Genomic DNA, 27,859 nt, shown 5'->3' with positions numbered 1-27,859 from the left:
TCGGTCCCTCTGGGTAGCTGGCTGTGACCAAGTAATGACCATAACCTTGCCCCTTGTCAGCTCTACTATACACCTGGGAATTCTGATCATTCACATGATTTCCAGTACATTTTAACAGTCTCACCTCCAAAGATAGTATACAATGATGATGGGAGACGGGTTCCCTGAGTAGGTAAGTACACTTGGCATCGGTTTGAGTACCTCTGGGAAAGCCCCCTTGAGGTCAAACATCTTAGCACTGGCCTAAAACCTCACCATTTGAGATGTGCCAACCAGAAGAAGGGTACCCTGTGAAATTCCAGGCAACAAATGGAGCTACGGAAAGGGCCAAGGAAGTATGGGAATGGTACAGATAAATCTCTCTTCCTCCACAGCTTTTCCAAGCTCTCATACAGAGTTGAGGGTGATTTTCAAAGGCAAAATGACTGTGGTAAGAGGTCAAAAAAATATTCATTTTAAAAATGAATGGGGGGAATCACAATAAAGAAATAATAATAATAAAAGAAAAATTAGTGGGGGAAATTAAAACTCAAGGTGTAGGAAGCCCCAAATACAGAATCTGTGTGTTTAGCCTGCCCTCTAGTGGGAAAATTGAGATCAACAGTCTACATGAAATGAGACGCTTCAAGAAGCATTCTGGGAAGATTTTGTGCTAAATAAGGCACAGGATAGCACTTGTCCTGGTGTTTTTAATGCAGCAGAAATGAAACAGATTTTGTCCATATTATCTCAGGTGGAAATTTTCAATGTTAACAAACCAAACTTTCAATACCACCACCACCCTGGAGGACAGAGAACTGCCCCTTAAGGTTTCCCAGTGCTAATCTTGACGGAAGTGGACTGGCACATCTTTCTCCTGCAGCTGGTGGGTTCAAACTACTGAGCCTTTGGTTAGTAACTGAGTGCCTTAACCACTGCGACACTGGGGCCCCTTAAACTCTCCCTGTTGTTGTTAAGTGCCGTGGAGTCGACTCCAACTCATAGCGACCCCTCCTTGGGTTGCCGAAGCAGTATCACTACGGAAGTAGATTGCCCAACCTTCCTTCTGAGGAGTGGCTGGTGGGTTTGAACCGCCAGCCTTCTGGTTAGTAGTCAAGTGCCTTAGGTACTATCCTACCAGAGCTCCTTAAACTCTCAATGTTGTTGTTGTTGTTGTTTGCCCTCGAGTTGCCCCGACTCATAGCGACCCCTCCTTGGGTTTCCGAGGCAGTATCACTACGGAAGTAGGATTGCCCAACCTTCCTTCCGAGAATAGTTCCCCATTATTTGTAAAATAAAATTCACCTTTGCCTAAAATAAACCCAGTTAACTGTCTCCACTCTGACCCCACTTCTCTCTACCTCCCTCCACTCCAGCCAGAAAAATTTGTTCACTGGCGTTCCCTAAATACAATTCTCTTGTTTCTTCGAGACTTAATTTGCCTTCCTAATGTGCCTAACTCACTGCTGGGGAAATAGCAGGTAGTCAATAAGCAGAGTGTTGCTTGGTTAATCATATTCACCAATTTTAAACAGTTGGTTTGTTACTCTAAATGAAAGAGAATCTGATCAAACAAAGCCATTGGCAAGAAAAAATGTCAAGGCTCTTTTGTTCCGTAGAGAGGACTGTATAGATACCTCAATCCCCCCCCCCTTTTTTTTTTTAATTAGGAGGTATAACGCATTTCCTCATTTCGTGAATAAAAACTAAGAAGTGTTCCCTTATCTAAGAAAGTGGAGAATGGCCAGACTTCATCTCACCTACTTTGGTCATGTTGTTGGAAGAGAGAAGGATATCACACTTGGTAAAATAGAGGGTTAGCAAAAGAGGGGAAGACCCTCAAGGAGATGGATTGACACAGTTGCTGTAACAATGGGCCTAAGCACAGCAAGGATAGTGCGGAGAGCCCAGGATCAGGCAGCATTTTGTTCTGTTAACAGAGTCAGAGCCGACTCAAGGGCACCTAACAACAAGAACAGCAACAGAGTGGATGATGCTCAAGATATATGTCTGGATAAATAAATGAATGTTTCTGTCTGGCTCATTGCAATTTCTTCTGACAGTTACTTGTTTAAACTCTGATCATGTGATTTCCTTGCCAAAATCTCAAGAACTCTCACCGTTTCTGTCCATCCTTATCTCCTGCCACTCCTTTAATTTTTCTTACTGCATTTATCAGTTTGTTAAAATTGTTTGCCTTCTTTCCTAGACTGTGAGCAGGGTCCGCTGCCTATTCATTTCTGACATGAGCTAGTGCAGACCTTGAACCAGAATAGGTGATCAGGAAATGTTTGTTAAATTTTAATCACTCCTTCCTGTTGCATTTTTTTTTTTTTAAATTTTACTTTCTTTATTCCTTCTTCAACACTCTTCCTTTTCTTATGTAGATCTGAGTTCTGACCTATGTCATTTTCCTTTTCCCTGAAAAACTTCTTTCTTGCAGGGTGATCTATTGGTGATTAATCCATTTTTTGCTTGAGAAAGTCTTTATTTCTCCTCTTCAAAAGGATAATTTCACTAGCTATAAAATTCTAGGTTGATATTTCGGTCTTTTGCTCTGTTGTTGTTTTTTGCTTTCAACACTTTAAAAATTTTACCCCATTTTCTGCTTGTGTGCATGGTTTCTGAAGAGAAGTCTGATGTAATTCTTATCTTTGTTCCTCTGTAGGCAAAGTGCTTTTCTTTTTTTATTTTCCCCTTGAATTTCCTTCAAAATTTTCTCTTTCTCTTTGATATTCTGCAGTTTGGATATGATATGATGCCTACCTATATTTTGGTAATGAACTTGCTTGGTGGTCACAGAGCCTCTCTACTCTTTCTTACAGTATTCTAACTGCATATATGTTAAATCTTTTGAAACTCCCACTGTTCTTAGATTTCTCTTTTTGTTAATTCTTTTTCCTCTTTTCATTTTAGTTTGGGTAGTTTCTGGTAGCATAGTGCCTAAGGCATTTGACTGCTAACCGATTAGGCTGGTGGTTCAAATCTACCAGCCACTCCTCAGAAAGAAGACTGGGCAATCTACTTCCATAGAGATACCACCTCAGAAACCCAAAGAGGGGTCACTATGAGTCGGATTCAACCCAAGGAGGGGTCTCTATGAGTTGGCTTCAACTCCTTGGCAGTGAGTTTGGTTTTTGGTTTAGTTTCCTATTGACAAATCTTTAAGTTCACTTATTCTTTCCTCACCTGTGTCTCATGTACTCCTGATTCCTTCAGTGGTATTCATTTCTGTCACAGGTTTTGTGAATTCTAGCAGCCCTTTTAAACTCTCTGAGTTTTCATCTCTCTGCTTCATTACCCATCTGTTTGCCTATATTATCTACTATTTTCCATTAGAGCCCTTAACATAGCAATCATGTTGTTGTTGTTAGCTGCTATCAAGCAAACTCCAACTATGGCAATCTTATGTACAATGGAACAAAATGTTGTCTGGTCCTCCAACATCCTCATAATCACCTGCATGGTCAAGTGCATTGTTGTGACTATCGTGTTAATCCATCTCACACATTCTCATTGGCCCTTTACTTGACCCAACTTGACGTCATGTCTCTTCTAGGACTAATCCCCCTGATGACATGCCCAAAGCAAGCCAGTTGGACAATGTTCTGTAGAGATCCATAACGTTTTCCTTGGATGATTTTTGGAAGTAGATTGCCAGGCCTTGCTTCCTGTTGCATTTTGAATCTGCTCCTTCTAATCCTATTCACTGTAGAAAAAGTAACAGATGCTAGTAAACTTGAGCTTTAAGAAGTAGTTTACAGATCATCTAATCAATTTCCTCCATTTTATAGTTACGGAAACCCAGCCTTTTCAGGATTACAAAATACGTTGGTCTTTGTTCTGAAATAATCAGGCAATTACAGGAAAGAGAAATTCCTCCAAGTGAGGCTGAGCTATTTGTTGTTCATTGTGTTCAGAAACCTCATATTCCCAAAAACAAATAATGAATTTGCTTATCAGTCTTTGAAATTTCAGAATCCTGTGTTCCACTCCCTGTGTGTTAAGTTTGATGAAACTGGCTTCAGGAAAAACTAGATTGATCTAGAGATTTTTATTCTTAATATGGCATGCTACTTCCATTGGTGCATGCTGATAATGTTTTAGGTGATTTCATGTTTTGAGCCTGTCTTGCAAAATGAACCTTGCCTGGAAGGAAGGAAAAGGCAAAAATTCAATCAGAATCTAAATTGGAGGTCTAATAAACCCTTTTGCACAATCTAAGTTGAGACCAAAAAAAAGGGGAAGGCCCTCAACAAGATGGATTGACACAGTGGCGCAGCAATGGGCTCAGGTATAGTGGGATCGTGAGGCTTGCGCTGTTGTACATAAGGTCGCTATGAGTCGGAGACGACTTGATGGCACATAACAAGTTGAGACTCACCTTTACACAGTCACTTCTGTTTTACTATTAGCTCTCCATTCATGAACCAAATATTTCTTTCCTTCTTTTGTGCTAAGGAACGCGTATCTAACAAGCCACATCCCCTGGTAAGTGGGAATTTATTTTTTCATTAATGGGAAATATACTGTGTGTGGTTCAGTAGAATAGCTAAAATTAATAGATCCTATCAAGGAAATGATAAAAAGAGAAGAATTGCAATTCCATGTATGAATTTTGAATGTTTATGTTGCCTGCCGGTTAATCTGTAATTTACTACCATTAATTTATTTTCAGAATATTGGCAATTTACTAAACAAAAAAATGTGAAGGAGCTTGAAGAACACATGTTGAAAAGGTAAAAGCAAAAAAAAAAAAAAAAAAAAGGAAAAAAAAAAAATTTAAAATTTTTTTCCCCTTTGGAAAAAAAAAAAAAAAAAACCCTTTAACTTTAATTAAAACCTAAATTTCCCACAAGAAAACAACCTATTAGAATTATATCAAGTAAACAGAAGAGGGAGTCTTGGTATGAATGCCCGGATAGCTCAGTCGGTAGAGCATCAGACTTTTAATCTGAGGGTCCAGGGTTCAAGTCCCTGTTCGGGCGGTTGTGACTTTTGCCCGTAAGTTACTTAATACCATACCAAAATCCAAATATACTGGAGGTTTTTCTGCTTTTAATGTAATTCATTTTTTATTGATTTAAAAACATGCTAGATAAACGTCTTCCCAGGGAGAAAAATTAATTCAGTTAATTTCTTGGCAATTATCGAGATTTTGCATTGTGATTTCTCGGTGAGAAGGAATTTAGTTTTTCAGAACAGTTAAGGGGGAAAAAGAATTTTTAAAAGCAAGCGCCCGAACAGGGACTTGAACCCTGGACCCTCAGATTAAAAGTCTGATGCTCTACCGACTGAGCTATCCGGGCTCTCAGCACCCAGGCTCTCTACTGCAATGTCTTACATAAGAATGAGAAAGTTTGTGTACACGATTGTATCCTGCATTTTGTGAAAGCACTTTAAACCAAAGAAAGCTCAGGACCAATGAGCCGAAAATAAAATGGAAAATGAAATTCTGCACCTTTTCACCATCATTACTAGCTAACTCAGAATTGCTAAATATCTACTCAATCACCATTATTAGGTAGGTTCTTTAGATTTGTATTCCATTCAGCAGTAAGGGAACGGTGACGAGCTATAGTGACCTCACTATTTTGCTATTGTTAATAGGGTGGACATCAATGCTAAAATCTAACCCATGACAGGAAAAATAAAAGTGTCTCCGTAAGAGAGAATACAAGTTTGCTGTTCTTAAGCTACTATGTTTAACTGTGTAATATGAAGTGGGAGAAAGGACCCTGCGGACTGGATAGTGAAATTGCCCTGAAGGTCCCCTGAAAGTGTCCAAGTAATTTTAAGTGACCCCATAGAGGAGGTCATCAGTGGTGACCTTGGGAACAGAAGCCCTACTAAGTCAGAGAGACAGGAAAGCCAGCAGATAGAAATTTGTATTAATTTGGGCATGGCAGGCTCTTCTCTCCCACAGCCATCAGTACTTTGAGTACTGTCCTCTCCAGCAGGGCTAGCATGAAGAATTTCCCAATATGAGGATTTTGAGTGGAATCCCAAAAGGTTTTTGTTAGCTGATGTTGTCTTCCTTTAATCCCCTCCTTGCCTGTGTTAGGAATCATTGCTCTGGCCCAGCAATTCTACTTTTAGAATTTGTCCAATAAGTAAATAAATAATCAGAGATGAACAAAAAGATATGACTACAGGAGAGGTGATTGTGACATTTTAATTGGAAAAAATTGGAAACAACATAAATGACTATATAAATGATGGTACATCCTAATATGGAATGTTATGCAGCCATTAATAATCATGTTATCATGACTATCACATGGAGAAAATCTACAAATATTATTTAGTTGGGAAACATCTCAAAATTTATTTTTATTTTTAAGAAAAGATTGATATATGTACAATGAAAGAGAAAATATATGCTCTTACAAAGCTGGAGTTCTGAAGTTGGACTGCCTTTTCTTTGCTACTAGTGTGTGATCTGGAGCAACCTACTTCTCTGTGTCTCAGGATCCCAGAGTGTTATGAGAATTAAATAATATATGTAAATTGTTTAGAACAGTGTCTGATATATAATAAACATTCAATAAGTTGTATGAAGATTTAAAGGCAAAGCTGGAACAAGAACAGACTCCTTCGGCTACTCTCTTTCTACCATCCAATCTTCAGCAAAGTCAACACATTTGGTTAGACTGAAGAAAAATGTAGAGAATTGGAAAAGCTGACAATATTAGGTTAATTCCAGGCAAAAAAGAGTAATTTTATCACAGAAGCTATGGGGAGCTATTGAAAATGTGGCTCATTAATGTTCCATTTTCCCACTCAAAGGAGCACACACGATTTTCATTCCATTTATGTTACATTAGTAAAGACCAGGGATTCCATACCAAGTTTCTCTATAAAAATCACATCCCCAAATACTACCCAGAGCTAATGGTGGAAAGGTTTCCATGCCTCGCTGTGTCATCAGATGGGATGCTGAATCATCACATCAAGAATATTGGTGGGGTAGTGCCTGAGGCATTTGACTACTAACCAGAAGACTGGTGGTTCAAACCCACCAGCCACTCCTCAGAAGGCAGATTAGGCAACCTACTTCCATAGTGGTACTGCATCCGTGTGGGATCCGACTCGACAGCAGTGAGTTTTCTTTGCTCAAGATCCTTCGACTGTCCCCTACCACTTATTGAATGGAATGTTTCATAGCAGCACTCAAAACCCTCTCCAATCTGCCCCCAGCCCACTTTGCTAGCATTTTATACCAGTGCTTTCCAACAGAAATATAAAACAAGCCACACAAATAATGAAAAAATTTCTAGTAGCCACATTAAAAAAAAAGTGAAAAGAAACAGGTGAAATTAATATTAATAATATATTCTACTCAAATACTATATATCCAAAATGTCGACATTTTAACACACAATTAAAATAAAACATTAATGAGATATCTTACATTCTTTTTTTTTCCAAGTCCTTTGAAATCCAAAGTGTATCTTACACTCATAGCACATTTCAGTTTGGACTGGCTACATTTCAAACTACTTATGGCTGGTGGCTACTATGTTGCAGGGTGTGATTTGATACTATGCTCATCTTCTTCTACACAGTAACCAAAACTTAAATCCAAGTTGACTCCTCTCATTTTTCCTCTGCCTACTCTTTATGCCATGCATCTTCTTTCAATGAGTTCTCCCGTCTCTGCCTCTTGAAGTCCTACTCAGTCTCTTCTAAAAACCTTCAATCTTACGTTAAATAGGAAGGAAAGATTAATTCAATAAATGGAGCTGTCATGTTTATTATTCAAATAGAAAAATAACCCCGGATCTCTTTGTTACAATGTGCACACACACACAAAAACACAATTTCTGGTTGGGTTAAGGACCTAAATGTGAGCAGAAAAGCTTTAAAACTTTTAGAAGAAAATATAGAAGTACATTTTTATGATCCTATAACAGTGAAGAATCACTTAATAATATAGAAAAAAGAAAAACAAAACCTAAATAAAATTATAAATAAATCTGACTTATCAAAAGATAATATTTTAAAAATAAACACAAGCTATAGATTTGAAGATGTTCTTTGTGATATATAAAAGAAGGCTTAATATCCAGATTGTATAAAAATAGCTACAAATTCATAAGAAAAAAGCGACAATAGAAAATAGGACAAAAGAGATGAATAAGCAATTTGGTGATTTTTCTAAGGCCCCTTCCAGTTCTGAAGGAATTAGAAGTCAATGTTATTGGTCTTCATAGTCTTTCTTCTGCTAACCAGAAGGCTGGCAGTTCAAACCCACCAGCCACTCCTCAAAAGGAAGGTTGGGCCATCTATTTCTGTAGAGACACTGCCTTGGAAACCCAAGGAGGGGTCGCTGTGAGTTGGGTTCGACTCGACAGCAAATAACAACAACAATTCAGACATAAAAAAGGTACAAACATCATTGTCATTCTTCAGAAAGACCACTATCTCTAGACCACCACTCTGCCTAAGAAGGAACAATACTTTTTATACAAAGAAGTTCCCCACATTCCCTCTACCACGCTATGCCCTTCTTAAAAAGAACCATTCTTCTAAGTCTGGTTTCCTCTGCCATGCATTGCTGTAGAATTTAGGTGCATATATTCATAAAAAAAATTTGTTATGCTTCTAAATGTTTTATATATGGCATAAAACTTCGTATTCTACTGCAACTTACATTTTTGCAAACTTCATTGGTATTGATTCACAGTTATAATTAGTTCATTTTTACTGTAATGAATTGTTAAATTGTATAATTGTATAATGAATTGTTATATAGTAATGAATACACCATGATTTCTCTATTCATCTCCTCCTTAGATAACACTTAGATGTTTTCAATTGTTTGCTGTTCAAAACAATGCTGCTCTCCACATTCTTGTACTTGTCTCCATGTGCACCAGAGAGAATGCAATTATTGAGTCATACACTATTCACACAACTAACTCTATTAGATCACACATCAAAGTCCTCTCCAAAGTGTTAACAGTTTACAGTCTTGACAGGAATATGTAAGAATTCTGTTGTTCCACATTTTTTGCTCATGCTTGCTGTTGTTGTTATGTGCCATTGAATCGGACCAGACTTATAGTGACCCCTCCTTGGGTTTCCGAGGCAGTATCACTATGGAAGTAGATTGCCCCATCTTTCTTCCAAGGAGTGGCGGGTGGGTTTGAACCACCAGCCTTCTGGTTAGCAGTCAAGTGCCTTAGGCACGATGCTACCAGAACTCCCTCATGCTTCCTATTTCTCAGATATTTTAAAGACCAATCTGACTGCTGTGAAGTGATTTCTCATTGTGGTTTTGATTTATAGTATATGTATGTGTGTGTGTATACATATACCTATATATCTATATGGGAGCTCTGGTAGCATAGTGATACTGCTTCGGCAACCCAAGGAGGGATCGCTATGAGTCGGGTCCGACTCTACCGCACATAACAACAACCAACAACAACATATATCTATGTATATATCTTATGCTATCAGTAAAGTTGAGCATCTTTTTCAAATCAACCTGAATTGCATGACTGGATCAGAATTTCAAGACTCTAGGAGATAGTGTCTCTATGACTCCAGGCATCTAACAACAACAACCGGAGATAGTAAAGGACCAAAACCACTAGAGGCTATTTAAAATAGACAAAGCAAATACTTGTTAGAGAATATATATGGAATACAGACTAGGGAAAACAGTTAAAGCAGTTTACCTAAAAAAACCTCTCACCCTTTTTGAGGGAGGTGGTTGTTGACTATAAGCAACTGTGAAAAAGAAATTAATTATTCAACTGTACATACAGAACTTGGATCTCCCACCTATACAGGTGACACTAGAAGTAGAGCAAGGCATAATGTACAAATTAAGGGAAGTCATTACTCCATTTTACCTTGCACAGGTATCTAGTTTTGGAAACAACATTTCAAACAGGACAGAGATGCTTTTCCAGAAGATGTTGCTTTTCTACCTTGCAAACAGGGTGGCAAGGGGGCTGGAAGCCATATCAAAGAAGTAGTTGAATGCTCCTTGTGATTTTCAGCTTGAGGGGAAGGAGAAGGGTTAGGGATGGGGCATGGTATCTTCAAATAAATGAATACTGTTCAGATCGGCAAGAGTGAAGACTTACTCTTTGTTCTTTAAAGTGCAAAACTAGGACCAAAAGAATTACAAGACAACGTATTTCAGCTCAGTAAAATCTTCTAACATTTGGACTCATGCCGAAATGAATGAAATTAGGTATTTGGAGGAGGCACTGAACTATTTGACACTGGCAGACGTTAAAGACGGTTTGCCTGAGAGTTTTGTTGAAGGCGTTTGTATATTGGGAGCAAGATTAGACCAAAAGACCCGATTGTGTGATCCAAAGTAAGCGCTATTGTCGCACTTCTCACATAATATCTTGTAGTTACTCGTGTGTATACTAGTCTTGTCTCACTCAATTAGCTACAGCACTAGGAAGTTCTGTTTCGTCTTTCCAGCCACCCCTAGCGAGCAAGAATGAGTAAATCACACTGGGGCCAAGTTAACACTTTAGAACAAAGGTAGTGGCAAAGGGAAAGTAGCTTTTTCAAAGAATTGAAGTTTGTCTCTGATTATGCTCTTAAGCTTCTCTTCCTGTTTTCTGATTTCGTAGGGGGACATCTGTAAATATCACAAAAACCAAAAAAACAAGTTCACTGCTCTCCAGTGGGAATCAACTCATAGCGACCCCTCTTTGGGTTTCCGAGGCAGTTATCACTACCGAAGTAGATTGCCTGATCTTCCGAGGAGTGGCTGGTGGGTTTCAACCGCCAGTCTTCTGGTTAGCAGTCAAATACCTTAGGTACTACGACACCAGCACTCCTATAGATATCACAAGACGCTGCAATTTCCTCAAAATCTTTTCTCTTGAAACCTTTTACTCTCCGAGATCCTGCAACCCTCTCTCCACGGATTAAGATCTGCTCTATGGTAGAAAAGCTCAGCCTTTCTAGCTCTCTAGTCCTCCAAATGTTCCTATCTATGACTTTCGAATGCTTCACCGGAAGTTCCTGTAAGAGCTGGGTTTGAGAGGCCGGAAGTTGCGCCTTCTTTACTCGCCGTTTCAAAATGCTGCCGAGGCTTTAGGCTGTGTGAGTGACATCCCTTCCCCCGGGCTCGGCGGGGGAGCGACTCATGGAGTGGCCGTAAGGTGTGGCTCTTCAGTTTCATCTGCGAGGTGTCAGTAGTCTGGGAGTGGGAAGTCGAGCTACGATCTGAGGAGCAGGCGGCAGTGCTGCCAATTCTGTGGGCCCCGGAGATGGGTAACGGGCGGGAGGAGCTTCAGGCGTGGGTGGCGGGGACGGGGATGCCGGGCGGAAGAAGGGCTTTTGGGGGGAAGGGTTATAAGATGAACTCCCGCGCACTGGAGGTTCGCGAAAGATAAAAATGGAAGTGGACTGTGATGATGTTTCTGCCAACAAGTTGCAAACTTAAAATCGAAATAGTTGGATTGACGATGTTTTAAGGGGATTATCGAGGCACTTTGGAGAAAAGGAGTGAGAGAGAGGTAGGCAGGGAGAATGACTTCCATATTTCTTAAGGATTTAAGGTAGTATTTTTCCAGGCTGCAGACAGTCTGTATCAGTCACACTTAAGTGCTTGTTTGAAAATGCCCATTTTGGGAGTCACACCCAGGCTTCCCGAAACAGAAAATGAGACGGGACTCGGGAATATGTGTTTTAATTAGCATACCTCCCAGTGATTCTTAAACACCTTAATGTTTTAAAATCGTTGCTTCAGAGCTACACCAGAACAAATGGTGTTGTTCTTTTTCTTCTTTATTAAAGATCTGTGTGGTCTAAGGCTTGGAATGTGTGGGCCCGTAGAGAAATCCGTCAAAGATGCTTTGAACCTTTAAGTATTAAGCAATACTACATCTCAGTTTTTAGTCCTCTCGTTTCTCATACATTTATGATACGAAAAGTTTGGAAGTATTTACTTCACAACATTTTATTTAACAATACTGGTTAGGATTATTTTACAGTTAAAAAATAAAATCTGCTTGTTATTAAAAAAAACAAACAGTATTGAAGTGTAAAGTAACAGTCCACCATCCCTACTCAGGCTAGCAATTATTACTGCTTGAGGTTAAATCCTTCCTGACTTTTTTCTGCCCATACATTTTTTAAAAACAGTAGGATCATTTTATATGTATTGTTTTGCACCTTAAGTTGTTCAAATAACAAACTCTTGGACAGCTTTTGTGACCTATAATACTTTTCTTTTTTCTCTTATTTTTTATCCACACTAAAACATCTCCACATTTAGGACTCAGTGGCATTGGTTACCTTTTTCCTGTATCTCCATTATCTCTATCCTCATTCAAAACATTCCATGATCTTTAACATAAATTCAATGACCAAACAAAAACTCCCTCCTCCACTGATAACCAGTAATGTCTAGTTTCTATGTTTGCTTATTTCATATAAGCAAGATTATACAGTATTTGTTCCTTTGTGACTGACTTTTTCACTCAGCATAATTTTTCAAGGTTTATTCATGTTGTGGCATAGATACTTTTTAAAAAAAGGCTTGAATAGTATTGCATCATAGAATTATGCAACTTTTTTTTTTAAATTTTGATTGTGATTTAGGTGAAAGTTTACAGAGCAAATTCATTTTCCATACAGCAGTTCATGCACATTTTGTTTCATGACATTGACTGCAGTTCCCCACAGTGTAACAGCTTTCTTCCCGTTTCCTCCCTGTAGTTACCTCTTTACTGTGTCCTCCTTTCTTACATATTCCTGCCCCCTGAGCTATCTATCTCCCTGTGTAAATACTACCCTTCTGTTCTCCTATGATTGATCCTTCTAAGGAGTGTATCTGCTGGATGTAAATGTTCATCCTATATTCCTATCTGTTCTTTGACTGGAAGTGGTGTATTTTAGTTAGAGTCTCAAAATCACCTTTGTCTATAAGGGTGAATATTTCAGGATGAGGTATAGGAGTCTCTTGGACTAAGTGTAGGATAGAAACCACTCTTCAGCACTGAAAGATGAATAAGACTTCCTACTCTTTTTGGTTTCATTACTGTAGGGGACATGGAAACATAATGTGGTAAGTACTCAGTGAGTGTCAGAAAAGCCTTGGCCAAGGAAGCCTTCACTTAGGTAGAAAAATAAGAATTTTCCAAGTATGGAAGAAGAGAAGGGATAGGTGCCAAGCCAGTGGCTTTCAAACATTTTTAACCTTGACCCACAGTTAAAAATTTTACATGACCTAGTCTGGTGGCATAGTGCCTAAGGCATTTGACTGCTAACCAGAAGGCTGGCAGTTCAGACCCACCGGCCACTCTTTGGAAGGAAGGTTGGGCAATCTACTCCCGTAGGGATACCGCCTCGAAAACCCGAGGAGGGGATGCTAAGAGTTGGATCTGACTCAAAGGCAGTGAGTTTGGTTGTTTTTTTAGTACTCAAAGGAACTGTAGTGGTGAAGAACTAGATAGTGTCTTGATGGGGTTTCACAGAGTCAAAATCAACTCGGTGGTACCTAACAAACCTAACTCATAAAATTATTATTTTTTAATATTTATTATGATTTGGGTGAAAGTTTACAGAGCAAATTCACTTTCCATACAGTAGCTCATGTACACTTTGTCTCATAACATTGACTGCAATCTTCCACAATGCAACAGCTCCCCTCTTGTTTCTTCCCCGTAGTTATCTCTTCCCTGTGTCCTCCCCTCCATGTACTCCTTCCCCCTGAGCTGTTTTCCTGTGTATACACAGCCCTTCTATTCTCCCATGATTGATCTCTCCAAGGAATGTCTGCCTAATGTAAAATGTTCAGCTCATATGCCTATCTTGTTTGGCTGGAAGCCACAAGAATGGGTTCAGTTCCAGACCTGCAGGGCAGCTAGGGGCCATAGTCACAGTGGTTCCACCAAGCTGTATCAGACCAGCAAACCTGGTCCCTTTTTTTTTTTTCCATAAAATTATTTTGAAGATTCTATCACTTAATGTCCATATAGCATTCCAAGCAATGTCAGGCATATAATGGCCACTCACTGGTTTCAGCCTTTCGCTGCAAATTATCCTACATTTGTTGTCAGTATGTAAAAAAAAGTCATAGTCTATCTTTTTTTTTTTCCTTCAGCTTTTTATTGTGATTTGAGTGAAAGTTTACAGTGCAAATTCGTTTTCCATTCAACAGTTCATACACATTTTGTTTCATGACACTGATTGCAATCCCCATGATGTAATAGCTCTCTTCCCACTTCCTCTCTGTGGTTACCTTTTGCCTGTAGCCTTTCCTGTGCATTCCTGCCTTCTCTGCTTTCTCTGCCCTTCTGATCTCCCATGGCTAATTGTTCTAAGGAGTGCACCTTCCTGGTGTGATTGTTGTAGGCCTGTTGTTTGGCTGAAGGTTAAAGCAAGCAAGTTAGTTCAGTTACAGGCCCGAAGGGTGACTAGGGGCCATTGTCTCTGGGGATCACCATTCTTTGTCAGACCAGTAAGCCTGGTGTTTTTTTTAATGACTTTGAATTTTATTCCTGATGCTTCTAGGATTTCCAATTTGATCCTTTTCTGAGTGGTTAGCAGTCGTAGCTGGACACCATCTCATATTCTCCCTCTTGAGGAGAGCCCTATGGAACGAAGCTGTACTCAAAGGGGATTCAAAGCCCATCACCTGACTTCATTTCTCACGTCCATCCTTGGTTATTGCCTCTGTGAATGGTATTTTCTCTCCATTTTAAAATTCTACCTTTCCCATCTGTACTTCCTCTACTGAAACCTTTTATGAATTTTCATTCCTCCTCTACCTTGGAGTCAAAAATAAAGTCATGTGTAGCTTAGCATCCACAATATATTCTGTGAAATAGGATGTTGTGTGATTTGAATGTTATACAAACACCAGATCATAGTCTGGTCCTGCTTTTTCTTTAAGCATCTCGAACAAGCTTTATGCCTTAACAGTGATGATCATTGTGCTGAGAGGGATTAGCTTTTGTGTTTGTTTTTCAATCCACATCATTAGCAATTTCTCCATATCTAACATAGGTCCCTCTTGCATTTTCATTAGTCTGTAGCTTTTAGTGGAACCTATCCTTTAGCACCTTGGAGAATTTTTTCAGAGGATCATTGTGACTGTCAAGTGCAACATGCCTAAATTGTAAGCAGTAACATTGGTTTTCCACCTTCGTGTTGTTTAATAACCATTTGTTTCACTTCCAAATCAATACTTCTGTTTTGCCTCTTGCTGCTGCTATTATTAGCATTGGTTTTGCTGCATTTGGGAGCTATGATGTACTTTACAGTAATATTTTCTAAAGAAAATTAAACGGGTAATGCTACAACATTCATTCAAGAGACACATAGTGCACAAGATTGGATACTGCTGCCTATGAATCAGAGCATACACTATTATATAGTAAACTTTTTAGATAGACAGTACAGTACAGTATATACATAAGCCAATGTTGTTGTTGTTGCTATGTGCCATTGAGTCGGATTCGACTCATAGCGACCCCTCCTTGGGTTTCTAAGGCAGTATCACTATGGAAGTAGATTACCCCATCTTCCTTCTGAGGAGTGGCTGGTGCGTTTGAACCACCAGCCTTCTGGTTAGCAGTCAAGTACCTTAGGCACTATGCTACCAGAGCTCCTACATAAGCCAATAATAGGTGTTTATTATGACTATCAAGACACATGTATTATGTTATGTGGGTACTGTATCATTATGTACCTGGAAATGCAGTTGTTTGTATACAAGGGACATGAAATACACGTTGTGTGCAGGAAGCTGTTGTGTTCACTGCATCCTATTCTCTGATCGGAATTTCTGAGCTCTATTATAACCTTATGGGACCATAGATGTGTATATGGTCAGATGTTGCCCACTTGGGTATTATGCATTGCATAACTGTAACTTCTCCCTGCTGTGAATTTACATGATCCTTAAATCATCATCTTTAATGGCACATCACTTTCTACTGGGTGTTTAAGTAATGTACTGCTCTAGTTTATTCCCTGTCCCATTATGTTGGAGTTATCTCTTTTTTGCTGTGACTCAGTAGCAGAGCTGTTAGTTCAGCGTTCTTCAGCAAGTAAGTTGGAGTATTGCACAGACTCCTTACTTGTGAGGAGTATAGGAAAAACAAGTGGAAAAACAAGTGGATACTATCTGACCTCAGTTTTTTCCATGCCCTTTACTCTCTTAAAGACCTCTGGTGGTGTACTGAATAAAGCGTTTTGCTGCTGACCAAAAGGTCAGCGGTTCAAACCCACCAGCTGCTCCACAGAAGGAAGATGGGGGCAATCTCCTTCTGTAAAGATTTACAGGCTCAGAAACCCAGTGGGGTTCGCTATGAGTTGGCATCAACTCAATGACAGTGAGTATGGTTTTTTTTTTTGGTTCTTGCTCTCTTAATCCTTGGGTCTTGCTAAATCCTTATCAGAATTTAGCTTCTACCTGTGGAGCAAACTTAATGTGATTAGTGATTTTATGAGCTGGACGGTGGTGGTAGTTTTCTTGTGCTTGGGGCTTTCTACGTTAGTGCTTGTTTCTTACCTTAGCCTTAGCCTTAGCTCACTGGGGCTCATAGGGACTGGAGTCTGGTTTTCCTCCATATGCTTTGCCAGTCAGTGTAGCTGATATCCCCCAGGGGAAAGAATAACACAGTTGGCAAGTATAAGTGTTTCAAGCGGAAAACAACATGCAGGCTTCAATGAAACAAAAATATTTAAAATTAGACTGATGATTGTCCTGTAAAAGATATTAGCAGTTCAAAACAAGAAGAAGGAGGGGCAGGGAGAATCAAGCAGAAATATATAATGGTTGAAATAAAGTACATCACAGATGGGATAAATTACAGAATGGATACAACTGAGGAATGACTTCAAACTCTAGATTGACAAAATCTCCCAGAAAAAGGAAGAAAAAACCAAAAAGAAAACATAAAGGAAAAGCTAAACAATAAGAATGATACTTGTAGAGGTACTCACATCTGAATAATAGGAGTCGTGGAAAAATAAAAATGAAGAGGAGGAAATGCTTGAAAAAATAATGGAAAAATACTTACTTTTAGAATTAAAAAAAAAAAATGACAAAAGAATTCGGATCAAAATAGAGTGTTAAAGATGAGAGATCAGGAAAAACTTGCTCCTAGACACCTTATAGTGAGCCGTGATGGTATAGTGGGTAAGGCATTTGGTTTTTAGTCAGAAGCTCAGTGGTTCAAATCCACTAGCTTCAGGAAGTTAAGGCGGTCTCTATTTCTGTAAAGATTTACAGCCTTAGAAACCCAGTGGGGGTTGCTATGAGTCAGAATTGACTAGATGGCAGTGGGTTTGGTTTGGATTTAGGCACCTTACAATAAAATGCCTATAGAAGTTAAATGAAAATTTTAAGACCCTCTGCAAGAAAGAACAGATCACACACAAAAGACCCAAAATTGAATTGACATCAGATGTTTCAACAATAGCACTAAATGCAAGGAGACAAAGGAATGGGGCTCCACACTTGTTCTTCTGGTTCATCATGGCTGACGAAGTGAAATCGAACTGGATCAGATTTTGTAAAATGTCAGTGAACCAGAACGTTAACCCTAACGGGAAAAGTTACGGGTCAACACCCTGCTAGAAACATCATCTCCCGTTTAGAGAACAAGGGCAGCATGTTCATTGCATAGTAAGCAACCAAATCTCCATCAGTAGAGTTGGAAACAGTGGTGCCCTGATTGAAGATAATGCTACTTTGAATGTCTTTTGCTCTCCACAGTCCTGGCAGTAATCCAGTCTCTACATCTTGCTCCTGAAAGGGCTCAGTATGCCCCTTTTGAGTCTCCCATTCTGGAGCTTTGACTCATAGTTTTTCCTGTTGCGGTTATTCTGCTTACCCTGAATTTTAAAAATTCAGCTCTGTCCCAGGTTTGTTTTGTCAGCCATGACTGAACTGGTTTGAAGTCATGGAAAGGAGTGTTTTCAAGATATTGAAGAGAAAGAGCTCATAACCTAGGATTTTTTTTTTCTTAAGTTTACAGAGCAAATTCGTTTTCCATACAGAAGCTCACATACGCTTTGTTTCATGACATTGCCTAATCTCCCACAATGCAACAGCTCTCCTCCAACTTCCTCCCCATAGGCACCTCTTCCCTGTGTCCTTCCCTTCATGCACTCCTGTCCCCTGAGCTGTCTCCCCGTGCATACACAGCCGTTTTGTTCTCCCATGATTGTTCTCTCCAAGGAGTGTATCTATCTAATGTAAATGTTCAGCTCATGTGCCTGTCTTGTTTGGCTGGAAGCCACAGGTGTGGGTTCAATTCCAGACCTGAAGGGCAGCTGCTTGTGGGGTTCCACCAAGCTCTATCAGACTGCAAACCCCATCCTTTTTTTTTTAAATAATTTTGAGTTCTGTTGCACATTGTTCTCCCACTCCATCCAGGATCTCCTACATAGATCCCCCTCTGAGCGGTTGACAGTGGTAACCGGTCACCATCTAATTCTTCTGGTTTCATAGTCATATAGGCTGAGGATCGCATGGTGTACTAATCCCTTGTACTGATTGTTTCCATGTGTCTTTGGTTTTCTTCATTCTTTGCTGTGGAAGAGGAGAGACCCATTGTTGCATCTAGATGGTCGCTTGCAAGCTTTTAAGATCCCAGTCACTACTCACCAAAGTAGGATGTGGAACAAAGTTTTTGTGTAGTATGTTATGCCAATAGAGCTTAATGTCCCCTGCAACCATAGTCCTGAGCCTACAGCAACCTAGAATTTTATACCTAACCACATTCATTTAAATAGGAGAGTGTGATAGAAATATTCCAAGGCTTAGGCAGTCTCAGAAGCTTTGCCATGCAAAGTTCCACATTGAAAGTAATTCTGAATGAAGTACTTAGAGATTCAAATCCAGGACATATTACATTTGAAGTAAAGATGATCAAATTCCTTACAAAATTAACATTGTGCTTAAAAATAAAGGAAGGAGAAAAAGAGAAAAGTATATACTATTCCAGAATTAAAAGGCCAAGTGATAGTGTATTGAAGTTTTTATTGGGAGAGAAAGAGAAATGAAGAAAAATTAGGATGAACTGGAATGCTAAATTAGGCTGGTAGAAATTGATCCATATATATTGATTACAATAAATGAAAAGAAAGCCCTCTAGTTAAAAGATAAAAATTGACCTGTTTTATTTAGAAAAAAAATTTCTCAAAATCCAGATTGATGTTTTTTACAGGACATACCAAAAATTTAAGGACATGCGAAATCGAAAGATTAAAAAAAAAATTTAGTAAGACATAATAACCAAAGAAAGTTATATGACTAAATTAATATAAGGTATAATATACTTTAATGCAGAAGGACTAATTGGAATTGAGAGAATCACTACATAATGATAGAGGGTTCAGTTCACCAAGAAGATATGACAGTTTAAAACGTTGTTGTTGTTATGTGCTGTTGAGTCAGCCCTGACTCATAGCGACCCCTCCTTGGGTTTCTGAGGCAGTATCACTACGGAAGTAGGATTGCCCAACCTTCCTTCTGAGGAGTGGCTGGTGGGTTTGAACCGCCAGCCTTCTGGTTAGCAGTCAAGTGCCTTAGCCTCTACGCTACTAGAGCTCCCAGTTTAAAACATATGTGCCCCTAATTAAAAGCTTGAAAATGGATGAAGCAAAAATTAGCAGAACTACACTGGGATAAGGAGCTGTGGTGGTGTAGTGCCTAAGGCATTTGACTGCTAACCAGAAGGCTGGCGGTTTAAACCCACCAGCCACTCCTTGGAAGGAAGGTTGGGCAATCTACTTCCGTAGTGATACCGCCTTGGAAACCCAAGGAGGGGTCATTGTGAGTCAGGTCCGACTTGATAGCACCTGACACCACCACCACCATGCTGGGATAAATGGATAAATCACCATCATGAGAGATTTTGTCACATCTCAATTATTTGTAGGTTAAACTGACAAATGAGAATATTAAAAAATATATATAGAATATAGAATATTAAAAAAAAATGTTGACTAGTGAACATAGAATTCTGCAAGAATACTTACAAGATGGATCCCCCTTGGCTGTAACGACAGCCTCAACAGTTGTCTCTTGCAGAGGATGATCACATTACAAAATGGATCCCCCTGGGCCGTAACGACAATCTCAACAGTTTGTTTCATGCAGAGGCTGATTTCTCCTAACTGTGCAATGGTATTAGAAGTCAATCTTCAACTCATAGGAGCTCTGGTGGCGTAGTGCCTAAGTCATTTGACTATTTACCAGAAGGCTGGCGGTTCAAACCTACCAGCCACTCCTCGGAAGAAAGTTGGGCAATCTACTTCTGTAGTGATATTGCCTCGGAAACCCAAGGAGGGGTCGCTATGAGTCAGGTCTGACTCAATGGTAATGGGTTTGGTTTGGTATATAACTCATGGATTTTTTAAAAGAAAATAATGATGGAAGTTTAAAATTACCTAGAACTGAAGGATAATGAGAACTTTATCAAAACCTGTGGGGGTGAATGGAAAACAGTGTGAGGTGGGGAGGAATTCATAGCCTTAAATAAAAGAAGAAATGATCTGGGTCTCTAAGAAATCAGGAAATGACCAACAGAATAAACTACAAAAAAGTAGAAAAAGTAATGAAAATGCGAGTTGATAATTATTAAGAATAGAAAATTGAGATACAGTAAAGATCAGCAAAGCCTAAAGATGTGTTTTTTTGGGGAAGAAAATAGGCAAGCCTCCAACAAGATTAGTTAAGAGAAGTGAGAAGATAAACAGTATATGAAAAGGAGGATGTAACTGTACACAAAGTAGAGGTTAAAAGAGTGTACTATCAACTATATGCTAGCAATTTTGAAAACTTAGAGAAAATGTAAGAAGAAATAAAAAGCTTAAAATGATAACTATTAAAGAAATTGAAGTGGTGATTAAAATTTTTACCACAAAAGTAAACACCAGGTTTTATAAGTTTTACAGCTGAGTTCTGCTAATCTTTCAAGGATTATAGCATCCCAATTTTGTAGAATTTTTTCCTAGACAGTAGAATAATGGGAAATACTACACAATTCATTCTATGTGCCTGTATAACCCAGACATCCAGACTCAACAAAAACATTGCAAAGGGAAATCACAGATCCATTTCTCAATAATACAGACTTTAAAACTTAAAGTATTAGCAGATAGAAACCAACAGTGTACAATAAAGGATAATGCCCAAAACTAAGTTGGGTTTATCTCAGATGTGCAATGATTTAATAGTAAAAAATCTATAAATAAAATTTAGAATTCATCACAGTAATAGATTAAAAGACTGAATAAGTTATAATCTCAGTAGTTACAGAAGAAGCATGTTATGAAACTGGGCATTTATCAGTGGTATACTTTTAGTTAATGGAGAAAGAACTCTCCTAAGCTTGTAAGAGTAGCTACTAAAAAAATAGAGCAAGCATTATCTTATATAGGAAAATTAGAAGTACTCCCTTTTAAATCAGAGACAAAGTGCTTGACAGTATGTGTATTCAACATTGGTAGTCTTAAACCATAAAGTAAGGCAAGTAGAAGAAATTAGAAGCATGAGAATAGGAATGGAGTAAATAAAATTTTATTACTTATTTTTAAAATTTTTATTGTGATTTGGGTGAAAGTTTGCAGAGCCAATTCATTCTCCATATAGCAGCTCACACATTTTGTCTCATGACATTGACTGCAATCCCCTACAATAAAATTTTGTTATTTCTGATGTGATCATTTATTAGAAATAATTGGGTAAGTTTCGTAAGGTGACTTACTAATACAAGATTAATAAAAGTCATTCAAATAGTTCTATATATCTGCACAAATCACTAAAAATAAAAGGAAGGCATCATTAGCAGTAGTATGAGAATGCTAATTTTAGAAATTAACACAAATATTCAAGACCTCTATAGAGAAAATTACAAAACTTTGTTAAGAGATATTTAATTAATAGAGAAATACATCAAGTTAACAGGTTAGAAAACTACTTGATCTATATAAACCCACTGCCATTGAGTTGATTCCAATTAATTTCATTCAGAATCCTAATAGGTTTTCATGGAACTTGACATGATACTAAAATTTATATGGAAGAATTAAAGGGACAAGAATAGTAAATCATTTCTGAAAAGGTGGGGAAGACTTGTCTTACCAGATAGAGAGACTTACTATAGGAATTAAGACAGTGTGAAGTTGTATAAACATAGAAAAATTGCATAATGGAGTAGACTAGAGAACCAGAAAATAAACATGCTTATAAAGAAATCTGATACATGATAGAGATGACTGTCAGTCAAGAAAGACATGTTCAGTAAATTGGCTTGGGAAAAATGGTTATCTGTATGAAAAAAGAATAAAATCCCTGAGGAAAAAAGTGACTTCAGGTAGAGTAAGGACTTAAGTGTCTTAAGTAAAAGTTTAATGATCTTAGTAGGACCTACCTCACCCCCCCCAACAAATCTCAGTAGAAAGAATAGGTAAATCTGAGACCTTGGGAGTAAAAGATTGCACACAGACACAGTTCATTGACTGCAAAAGAAAAGATTGACAAAAGTAAATTTAATTTCATTAAAACAAATTTTTGTTCAAGAAGGCATCTTACAGAAAGTAGAAAAGACAAATTACAGATTGGGAGAAGAATATTTGCAAATCAACTCAGTTGACTAAGGGTTAATACTTAGACTCTGTGTAGTAAGAGTTTATATAAATCAGTAAGTATAACAAAAAAATAAAATCAAAATGTACAAAAGACACTAACATATTTCACAGAAGAGGAATGCTTCAACAATTCCTCTTGGAAAGATCAGCACAAGGCTGGTCTCTATGAGGAGGAGGTTAAAAATGTCCTAAATGTCCAAACTACTGTGCCATTCCATCATTTCAGACATTAACTCTTCCTCCTCCTCTCAGTAATCTCCCCCATCTTAGGGTTCTGTATTTCACTGTAACGCCTCACAGAACTCACAGACACCCAGGGGATCGTCTCACATAGTGGTGGTGGAGGCTGGCAGGCTGGCAAGTCCCAGGTCTGTAAGTAGGTCTGGAGGATCCTCCCAGTTCTTGAGGTTTGATAAACCTCAATCAGCAGATTGACAGCTGCTCTTCCAAATCCAGGGGTGAGGTGACAATGAGCCCTTATTATTATTGCTGGTGTCAGATGGATCTTGGCTCAAAACAAAGAATACCAGAAAGATGTTTACTTGTGTTTTATTGACTATGCAAAAGCATTTGATTGTGTGGATCATAACAAATTGTGGATAACATTGAGAAGAATGGGAATTCCAGAACACTTAATTGTACTCGTGAGGATTCGTACATAGACCAGGAGACTGTCGTTCAAACAGGAAAAGGGAACACTACATAAAGAAGGGAGTGTGTCAGTGTTGTATCCTTTCATCATATTTATTCAATCTATATGCTGTGCAAAAAATCTGAGAAGCTGGACTATATGAAGAGGAATGTGGCATCAGGATTGGAGGAAGAATCATTAACAACCTGGGATACGCTGACGACACAACTTTGCTTCCTGAAAGTGAAGATGACTTGAAGTACTTAGTGATGAAGATTGAAGAATACAGTCTGTAGTATGGATTACATCTCAGTATAAAGAAAACAAAAATCCTTAAAACTGGACCTATAAGCAACATTATGATAAATAGAGAAAAGATTGAAATTGTCAAAGACTTCACGTTGCTTGGTTCTACAATTGACACCAGTGGAAGTAGCAGTCAGGACATCAGACGACATGTAACACTGGGCAAGTCGGCTGCAAGGGACCTCTTTCAAGTGCTGAAGAGCAAAGATGTCTTCTTGAGGACTAAGGTGCACCTGACACAAGCCATGGTATTTTCAGTTGCCTCATATGCATGTGAGAGCTGGACAGTGAATAAGGAAGACCGAAGAAGAATTGATGCTTTTGAGCTGTGGTGTTGGCGAAGAATGCTGAAAGTATCGTGGACTGTGAAGTGAACTAACAGTTCTGTCCTGGAGAAAGTGCAGCCAGAATGCTCCTTGGAGGTGAGAATGGCCAGACTTCGTCTCACATACTTTGGTCATGTTGTCAGAAGGGACCATTCCCTGGAGAAGGATGTCATGCTTGGTAAGGTGGAGTGTCGACGAAAGAGGGGAAGACCCTCAACGAGATGGATTGACGTGGTGGCAGTGGCAGTGGGGTCAAGTATAGCAAGAATGGAGCTGGCTCAGGACCAGCCAATGTTTCGTTGTGCTGTGCATAGAGTCGTTATGAGTTAGAGATGACTTGATGGCACCTAACAACACAACAACCAATAAATCTATTTTAGTGAAACAAAGATCCCTCTAATTGCATATAATATCTCCTTTTCTTTTTGTTAAACTTAACGATTTGGGTGAAATTTTATAAAGCAGATTTGTTTTACATTCAACTGTTCATGCACATTTTGTTTTATGACAATGATTACAAATCCCCACAATGTAACAGCTCTCCACCTACTTCCTCCCTATGGTCACCCTTTCCCTGCTTTTTAAATGTAAAAGCAACTAAACTAAAATTACATTCTTCTTAGGAATCTATTTGTTTTTATTGTAAAAATAAATACATAATGCAACATTGCCAGGTCACCATTTCTCAGGTATACAATTTAGTGTAGGACTTCCATTTTGATGCAGTAAAATGAATGAAAAAGGAAATGAACTGGAAAACAAAGGAACTAACACAGGATTCAGGATGCTTGTTAGGGGGGAGTCAGGGAATGGGAGATATGATTATTGTAGGTTGTTGTCAGAGTCCTAGTTTGTGGATGCTTATTACATTATTAAGAATAATCAATGGAATAAAAGGAAACCATGTACAGATGAACAATGATAATATGTTTTGAACAAAAGGATCATGATTAATCCAGTTCTGTGCACTTGTGATCCAATGGGGGGAAAATGTTGCTAAGTAGAAACTTTAGAGCACATCTGAGTTTGGACCTTGGCTCCACAGCTGTTAATTGTGTGATCTTGGGCAAATAACTTCTGTATGCTTCTCTTGCCTACATCGTAGGATTACTTAAGGATTAAATGGGCTAATATATGTACTTGGTACAGAGTAGACTCTACGTAAATGTTTGCTATTTGTTTTAATTTTCTTGCTGTGTAACAAACAACTCAAAAATGTAGTAGGTTAAAACATTATTTCTCATAATTCTGTTGGTTAACTGGGGCTCAGTTGGATTGTTGTTCTTGGGAATCCCAGTTGGGTCTGCCTTGTATGTAGTGCAGTCGGGTGGCAGCTAAAGCTGGAATTTCCCAAAGTGTCTGGTGCTTTGGAGTGGAGTGTAGGGCTGGAAGGCTGGGCTCAGCTGGAATATCAGGGCCTCTCCCTCTTCATGTGATTCCAGTAAGGTAGCCAGCTTTCAAGGCTTCCAAAAGTAGAAAATGAAGCTTCTAAACCTAGAATTGGCCCATTATCACTTCTGCATTCTGTTGATTAAGTCACAGGTCTAGTTACAGGGCCACTTGGAGCTTATATTCTACATAATAAATAAAATATGTGTGGTGTGTCAGTTGATAATGAAGACTATGAAGAAAAATAAAGCAGGGAAGAGCATAAGGAGTACTGGGAGCCAGAGGTTGCTCTTTTAAAAGTACCCATTCTTTTAAAAGTATCATGGAAGGAAGGCTTCATGATAAACTGACATTTGAACAAAGACTAAAGGAGGAGGATAGGAACTAGAGGAGTGTGGTAGTTAGGGTTGTATGTTCAGTTGGCTGGGCCGTGATTTTGAGTGGCTTGGCAGCTGTATGTGGTTAGTCCCCATGATGAAACTTGGCAGTAATCACCTCCATGGTAGAATCTGCAGTAAGCAGCTGCTTGAACAATTTCTCTTAGAAAGATAAGCACGAGGCCGGTCCCCATGAGGTGGAGGTTAAAGATGTCCCAAATGTCCAAACTACCGTACCACTCCATCATTTCAGACATTAACTCCTCCTTCTCCTCCCAGTAATTTCCCCAGTCTTAGGGTTCTGTATTTCGCTGTAACGCCTCACAGAACTCACAGACACCCAAGGGTTCATCTCATGTCGTAGTGGTGGAGGCTGGCAGGCTGGCGAGTCCCGGGTCCGTGAGTAGGTCTGGAGGATCCTCCCAACTCTCGGAGTTTGATGAACTTCGATCAGCAGATCAGACGGCGGCTGCTGTCCCAAATCCAGGGATGAGATGAGGATGATCCAAGACACAAAGCCGGAGCAAGTGGTGGGCGAATCTTCCCAGAAGATTCATAGGTATACCCTCAGGGAAGCTAAGGGTGGTGATTTGAATTATACCCTCCAGCAAAGCAGGACTCAAGATAAATTCTACCTGTGTTGCCCCAACAGAATTAACCTAAATCCCATCACAGAGTCGATTGCCAGTCATTATAGGGAGTGACTACTACCAGCTGCCCAGCCAGGTTGATACCTGACCTTAACTACCACACCACCCCAAATAGGCATGGATAATGGGATTTACAAAACATCACAGAATGGAAGACAATGGCTAGAAGGGCCACATCAAGCAATTCACCGCAGCAGCTAATCAGTTAAAGGAGAGTTGCCTTTGGGATGTGGCTTGCTTCCAGTATATGTAGAAAGGATCCTGCATTTGGTTCAGTGTTCATCTCTAGTTCCTGGACTTGAAACAGTGGTCTGCTGTCTTGCCTGCCCATCTTGGCTTGGTTGCCTTCGTAGCCTGTGAGCCAACAGTCTGCCATTTTACCTGTCAGTGTTGGATTTGTCAGTCTCAGCAGCTGTGTGAGTCAGAAGAAGTCACCAGCTTGTTCTAGTGGGCCTGGAATAAGAGGCAGAGCTGAAGCCCAAGGTTGAGGGGCCTCTACCCAGCCCCTTGAGCTGGCACTCTGAACTCACACTTCTAGCCTCCTAAATTGTAAGAGAATACATTTTTGTTTGTTAAAGCTATCCACTTGTGCGAATATATAGCAGCACCAGAGAACTAAGACAAGGGCCAAAGGTAGAAGCAAGAAAACCTTTAGAAGGCTAATAACAATAATTCATTTATGGGTGGCTTGGATTAGTATAGTAACAATGGGAGTGGGGAGAAGTGGTTGGACTTCGGATATATTTTGGAAGTAAAGCTTCAGAATTTGTTAATGGATTAGGTATGGTATGAGAAAGAAGAGTCAGGGATGGCTTCAGTGTTACTGACTTGAGCAACTGGAAGGATGGACTTGTGTTTATTGAAATGGAGAAAACTATAGGGCTCGTTGTTGTTGTTGTTATGTGCCGTTGAGTTGGCTTCGACTCATAGTGACCCCTCCTTGGGTTTCCGAGGTGGTATCACTACGGAAGTAGATTGCCCAACCTTCCTTCCAAGGAGTGGCTGGGGGGTTTGAACCACCACCAGCCTTCTGGTTAGCAGTCAGATGCCTTAGGCAGTACGCTACATAGGGCTAGTAGGTTTGGGGAAATCCAGATTGGTTTTATATTTGTAAGGTTTGAAGTGCCAATTAAAAGCCAGTTGCTTTAAAATTGTAAGTTGTATTTACACCCAGTTGTATTTTCTGTTTTGTAGCAAGGGCAACCAGTTGGGGGGGGGAGATTTATATTTTGTTACAGTTAATAAGCCTTCTCAAAAGAGTGAGGAATCTTGTTAACTTTAGCCAGTCTACTTGTTGGCTGTTTTTCTAGGCTCCTTTCCCTGATGTAAAGGAACTCTTGTAGCACAGTGAGTAAGGCATGTTACTGCTAACCAAAAGGTTGATGGTTCAGATCCACCAGCCACTCTGCAGAAGCAAGACTGGGCAACCTACTTCTGTAAAGATTTTCTGCCTTTCAAACACAATGGGAGTCTCTGTGAGTCGGGTTAGACTGGATGGCAGTGGGTTTTTTTTTTTGTTTTTTTCCCTGATGTAAGGAGGAGCTCTGGTAGCACAGTGCCTAAGGCATCTGACTGCTAACCAGAAAGTTGGTGGTTCAA

The 27,859-nt window shown here is 39.3% G+C and overlaps 2 non-coding genes across 2 annotated transcripts; one reads left to right on the top strand and one right to left on the bottom strand.

The window, feature by feature from the left end:
- Positions 1–4,894: 4,894 nt before the first annotated feature.
- TRNAK-UUU lies at positions 4,895–4,967 on the top strand. The gene has a single exon. It is a non-coding gene; the product is annotated as a tRNA-Lys (tRNA).
- A 248-nt stretch (positions 4,968–5,215) lies between these two features.
- On the bottom strand, positions 5,216–5,288 carry TRNAK-UUU. The gene has a single exon. It is a non-coding gene; the product is annotated as a tRNA-Lys (tRNA).
- Positions 5,289–27,859: the final 22,571 nt, after the last annotated feature.

The sequence above is a fragment of the Orycteropus afer genome, unplaced genomic scaffold (assembly GCF_000298275.1).
Source record: "Orycteropus afer afer isolate SDZICR_OR568_19922 unplaced genomic scaffold, OryAfe1.0 scaffold00572, whole genome shotgun sequence".
NCBI lineage: Eukaryota > Metazoa > Chordata > Mammalia > Tubulidentata > Orycteropodidae > Orycteropus > Orycteropus afer.
The sequence above is the reverse complement of the archived record's forward strand: the minus strand, read 5'-3'. Positions and strand labels throughout refer to the sequence as shown.